The following is a 6,382-nucleotide window of genomic DNA, read 5'->3' as shown; positions in this document are numbered from 1 at the left end:
AGGTTGGCTTGTAAAGCTGTAAACACAATTCCGAGCGACGACGATATACGCCGCGTCAGGCGATGACATTTTTCAAATTTACGCTCAGATATTTCGTCCAGTTAAACACAATAGACAGCGGCGGCGATATTTTCTGACATTTTCTGTCATTTCTTCAATGGAAAATAATTTCTTATATTAGCGACCATTTCTTGTGGGAAATGAATTCAATTTAAGGTCAGCATTAGCAGTATATACAAAAAATGAATAACAGAGGCCGTTTGTTGAAAATTTTTAAAATTATAAACATCATTTTTGTAATGGTGAATATATATCGCGAGGTGTGCCAGCAGTTGAAGCGGCGATGGTGGGTGCGGCCAGTTAATCGTACAAGGAAGACTCTGAGCTTCCACGAAACTTCCTTCGCACAATTGAAACTCTCAGATGAAGAACATTTCTTCAAGGCAACACGTATGAATGTTGCAAAGTTTAATGCGCTAGTGAATTTGTTACGAGAGCGACTTCAACGTTTTTCCATAAGAGAACCAATAAGTGAAGAAATCCGTTTGGGTATCACTTTGATGTAAGTAACTTTATAAACTATATATCTGTGTAAAAATGGAGTTTCAACAGGTTCTTGGCACAAGGCTGTAATCCACAGTATTTAGCTTGGTCATATAAGATGGGTGTTTCTACAGTTAGGAAAATAATATACGAGACATGCGATGCAATTTGGCATGGACTACGCGAAATTTACCTTGCCCAACCAAATCAAACCGAATTGAAAAACATTGCAGACAGGTTTGCTCCAATTGAAGTATGGTATTAAGTAACTATATATACTCATATATTATATTTTGGACAGGTTCTAGCAAAAACTGGAATGCCCCATTGTCTCGGCGCGGTGGACGGAAAACATGTGAAAGTAGTTTGCCCCAAACGTAGTGGTTCACTCTTTTTTAATTACAAAAAGACATTCAGTGTAGTTCTGATTGCAATATGCGATGATAGCTATACGTTTTCATTTGTAGACGTAGGTGCGTTGGGAAGCCAAAGCGATGGGGGAATTTTGGCACGAAGCGTATTTGGTAACATGATTCTAAGAAACGACCTGGAAATTCCTCCCCCAGATAACCTTCCTGGTAAAATGTTTATAACAGATAAGGTTTCAGTTAATTGATGCCATATTTCAAATAGGTACGAACCAAATATTTCCATATTTTTTCGTCGGTGACAGCGCATTTGCTCTGAAGCCTAATCTCATGCGCCCTTACCTTGGTCGAAATTTGTCACCCGCCAAACGAAATTATAACAAAAGGTTATCCTCCGTATGAGTGCACATTGAAAACACCTTTGGTATATTAGCAAATAGATGGAGAGTTCTTCATACAACGATTCACGCTGCTCCAGAAAATGTGGACAAAATTGTTTTAGCAACTATAGTCTTGCACAATTATTTAATGCTTGACAGTAGTAGTGGATACTTCGATCCGAACAGAGCCAGCAGTGATGAAAATGGGAATTTCGATTGTGGACAACTTTCAACAAGAATGACATCTATTCAAATTGCTCATTCCAATCGATCAACAAATGAAGCATTTAGTTTGAGAAAGGAACTAGCGGAATACTTACTAGAAAGGCCAATGCGATCTGTGTGAAATCCGCAAACGTACCTTAAAATACCAATGCGGACATATGTAGCTACGTTTTTTATTTTACCAAATCTTATAATATTAAAAGTGAAGCTTTAAAATATACGGTAAACTAGGGTTGGAAAAATTTAAGTGCAGTAAAATGTCCTCTTATCCTACAGCTTTTGTATTAAGTTTGAATGAGCTGTCTTTCTTTTTACAAAACTTGTTTTCGTCTTTTTACTGATATGTTTTAGAGTTCCACTCTCATTTAGTCCTGTCGATTTGTACCAATTATTGGACTTCACTGCCAACGGGAGCTAAAAAATAATAATATTAGCGTTTTCGGATGGTGCCACCTACTTCTCAAGAGGGCCTGAATGGCTAATAAAATTCTTATAATTGGAAATTTGTACGGAAAATCCTTTATTAACTAATCGAGTGACTATTCAAAACTATATTTTTCCACATAAGGTGTCATTTGGTGCTTTTTCCGAAATAATATTTAGCCTTGTTATGTATCCAGCCAATAAACGGTTTTCCTCAATTTAGAAAGAAACACACACATTCTAATTTATTATAAGTATTTGTTTACGTTGCTATATTAGCTTTTAAATTTTGTAGAGATAATGTTAAATAATTATCTTTTATTTGTACTGAGGTTACTCATTCTTATCGCATTCATAGATCGTATATATATATATATATATATACATATATATATTGAAAATTATATATACTTTGAAAATTTAGTATGCAGTATAATTCATTTTATCATTCAATCATTCAAAATGTAATATTTAGTATGAAATCTGTTAATTTAAATGTTTTTAAAAATCTCTATAAAAATTTCCAAATATATATTGAAAATTTAGTATGCAGTATAATTAATTTTATCATTCAATCATTCAAAATGTAATATTTAGTTTGAAATATGTTAATTTAAATGTTTTTAAAAATCTCTATAAAAATTTCCAAATATATATTGAAAATTTAGTATGCAGTATAATTCATTTTATCATTCAATCATTCAAAATGTAATATTTAGTATGAAATATGTTAATTTAAATGTTTTTAAAAATCTCTATAAAAATTTCCAAATATATATTGAAAATTTAGTATGCAGTATAATTCATTTTATCATTCAATCATTCAAAATGTAATATTTTTAATATGTAATAAGTTAATTTAAATAAGTATTCTGTATTAACAGCAGCGAACAGAAAAATAGCAGTGGCAATCAAATTAAATTCGCCAATTAAATCCCTTTTTTTCGATATTTGAAGAAAAAGCTTCAATGAATTTTGTTGCTAAAACTATGCAAACCATTCGCAAAAAAGTTAACGAAAAATTCGAAAATTCGAGAGAATTTTACAAAAATTTCAAAGCTTTTATTAGAGTTCTCTGAATTTCTTTAAGTATGCAGCCTTGTAGTGCAATCAATTTTAGTCTAACAAAGTTATAGGTCTCTCGAAGGGTGTTTTAGATTTTCCTCTATACAAAACGTGAAACAATTACTTTTTTATATCCAAATGCGTCTCGGGAAAAAAGTTTCGAAAATCAATCCGAATTCTGAGAGACCTATAATTTTGTTAGGCTAAAATTGATAGGACTAGAAGGCTGCATACTCAAAGAGATTAAGAGAACTCTAATAAAAGCTTTGAAATTTTTGTAAAATTCTCTCGAATTTTCGAATTTTTTGTAAACTTTTTTGCGAATGGTTTGCATAGTTTTAGCAACAAAATTCATTGAAGCTTTCTCTTCAAATATCGAAAAAAAAAGAATTTAATTGGCGAATTTAATTTGATTGCCACTGCTATTTTTCTTTTCGCTGCTGTATGTCTTTACAATACACACACACACATTTACCATCAAGTAGTAAAATTTCATTACTCGAAGTAACATAAAACTGTCAATTAATACGTCCAGTTTTGATTTGCATCTACTTTTATGGCAAAATGAATTTTTTTCTCACAAAGGTCTATTGTAGCTGCTTATATAATTCAGCCATCTTACTTTAGCGCATTAAATTCGCTCCATACAAGTTTAGCAAAATATGTCTAATTAATTTCCAAACTTATATTTTAATCTATGCAACTATTCATAATTTTTGTACAGGAGCTGTTATCACTCAGAAAAATTATGGCATACTTCCAAACTAGCAAAGCAAAAGCGAAAGTTACAAACGTTTCAGGATTTCCCTGATAAAACGCCCCAAAGTCCTAGATCGGCAATACATATAAACACAAAATACATTTTTATCATAAAAGGACCGATGTACAAATTAGAAGTTTTGTAGTATTTTTTGATAAGTTACGTAATTGCTTTATGAAACGAAATAAAACCTGAATTACGAATAATAAAATTACTATGGGTTAACTGCGTGAGCAAAAGTGTATGTGTATTAATAAAAAGTTTATAGGTTTGTTTAAAGGATTAACTAGTCTAGTCTCTGAGTTGAATTACTTGAAAATTGTGCATCTAGCAAAAGAGAAAGATGTATATTTAGTTGCTATCAAGTTTTAAATAAAATTTCAATGTTTTGCACAAATTTGAACTATAGAATATACGTTATTCAATACCGATAGGTTATTAAATTGCATACTTCAACACTCGAATTTGGTCTCCATTCTCTGTATAAAGGCAACATATGACCCTAAATGGCATACAGTGCCGTTGGGAATAACTGGTATACATAAATATCGTTAGCTTAATTAACAAAGGCCCTAACCAACAGATTGTTTGATACTGCATTTTTCGCAGACTTTGGTATATATTAAAAAACGCCCTGACAAAAAGTTTAAAGGATTAGAACCATAGCCACTTTTGAAATGCCATACTATGTTTTGTGAACGCGAAAATAAAATGTGATTCGCTACTCGTACAAATTTCAAATATGTTGGTTAGGTCCTTTGTGCATTAAGCTAACGATATGTCTGTAATGAGAGGTAAGCAGTCGCAACTCCGCTTTTAGTCCAAATGAAACTAGTACCATTTTTCAATTTTATTATGGCTTCTTGACCTTCTGGCAAAAGATCTTAGCTCAGATATTGTTGGTTGCCTACACTTCGAACTTTACGATGTATTGCCATTGTCATTGTCATTGAGGTACTTGTTTTTCTCATTTCTCAAAATATATTTTTTGGACTTACGACTGTTTACATATCAGCTAAAGACGTGAAATTATTGAACACTTGTCTTTCCTAGTTCTTCATAAACTAAAGCAACAACTTTCCTTTCAATATTGCGCACATTATTCTGTGATAAGTTGGCACTGGAAATTGTTTTCGCCAAGCTTTCAAACAAAAGCGAAGTTGAATCCCGTATTTTTTCCTGCTCAGGGGCGCAAGCTATCTCTTGGATTGTTTTTGCGCATTCTTTTGGCACATCCTTGAAAACTGAAGTAACTTCGGCATCTGCTTGCTTTTTTGACTTCCGGTTCTTATTCTGAGCGACATAGCTTCTAGCTGCTTTATCATTTGAAGGTTTGGAATTCTCGTCAACTAACTGTGGTTCGTATACTATATACGGTTCGAAAGTAGCATCAATAATTGGATTTGGAGAATTGGAACAATCTGTCGAATTTTCGCTTATTTGCGATTCGTATACAATAAGTGGTTCACGATTTGAAGAGTTTGAGTAATCTGTTGACTTTTCATATACATCAGTATATTCGTTAATCATGCCAGGATAACAATTTCCAACAGTTCTAAAAAGAAAAAAATAAATGATTGATAATCTAATCTAATCTATTTTCTTTTACATAAATCCTATTCCCGATCACACTATATTACATATAGAGTATCACTGTACCAAATATTGTGGGAATTCTAACGCATCTTTTGATACCACTCCTGGAATTTTTAGACGTGTAGTAATTGCGAAATGTAATGAAAACCACTCAAACCCATCGCGGCAATATACATAACCCTGTACTTACTTTCTTGAATCAGGATAGTCGTCTAAAAACTGCATTGCATTCATGTATTTCCAACTTTTTGTAGCACTTCCTGCGGCGCTCTCGGAAGGAGATAGCGCACAGCGCTTACGCCTTTTATAAGTGTCTCGCAGACTTTTCCACTTTTTACGATATGTTTCTCCTAAAAAGGATACTTAAACATATGAGAAGAACCCACATCAAAACATATAAATACTTACCATCCAAGGTCAATGCTATGCCAATATTTTCAAATATCGACTGCTTTTTATTTAAATTTTTATAATCTGAAGAACCAAGATTATATAAACAATCGTTTTCCTTAACTTTTTCTATGATACATTCACTTATATTTCTCAATTTTCAATTTGCATACAAAATTTTCACAAAATAATTTTACACAAACAGCTGATTTGACTATACTAAGGGTGACCATATGAAAGGACAAAGGAAGAGAGAAGAAGGAACTAATGACTTCACACAAAGAACTCACTGAAAAACTTTATTATAATCATGCAAATTAATTTATTCTAATCCAGAGTTTGGAAATGTATGTTTGTGCTTTTTAAAGAACGAGATAAATGTATTTTTAGTTTAAATTTAATGTGAGCGTTGAAGCAAAAAATAAATATGGTCACCTTTGGCATAAATTGTCGCCCGGCGGCGACGATAGAACTAAATCTATCGTCGCAAAATGACGTCGCGTAAATTCCGCTCTTGGCGTTCATTGTGTTCACCTTCATGTAATTATGGGGATTCTATTTCTGACAAGGCGATGTTCGTCGCGTTTATTTCGCGGCGTCAGGGCATTGTGTTTCAAGCTTAAACGACCATA

At 32.7% G+C, this 6,382-nt stretch overlaps 1 long non-coding RNA gene and 1 pseudogene across 1 annotated transcript; one reads left to right on the top strand and one right to left on the bottom strand.

Moving 5' to 3' along the window:
• Positions 1-299: 299 nt before the first annotated feature.
• On the top strand, positions 300-1,637 carry LOC137241720 (uncharacterized; annotated as a pseudogene).
• A 3,740-nt stretch (positions 1,638-5,377) lies between these two features.
• Positions 5,378-6,177, bottom strand: LOC137242431 (uncharacterized). The gene is made up of 3 exons (XR_010950240.1): positions 5,769-6,177; positions 5,551-5,710; positions 5,378-5,464 (listed from the first exon to the last, which is right to left on the bottom strand). It is a non-coding gene; the product is annotated as an uncharacterized lncRNA (long non-coding RNA).
• Positions 6,178-6,382: the final 205 nt, after the last annotated feature.

This window comes from Eurosta solidaginis, chromosome 2 (genome assembly GCF_040869045.1).
Source record: "Eurosta solidaginis isolate ZX-2024a chromosome 2, ASM4086904v1, whole genome shotgun sequence".
NCBI classification, from domain to species: domain Eukaryota; kingdom Metazoa; phylum Arthropoda; class Insecta; order Diptera; family Tephritidae; genus Eurosta; species Eurosta solidaginis.
The sequence above is the reverse complement of the archived record's forward strand: the minus strand, read 5'-3'. Positions and strand labels throughout refer to the sequence as shown.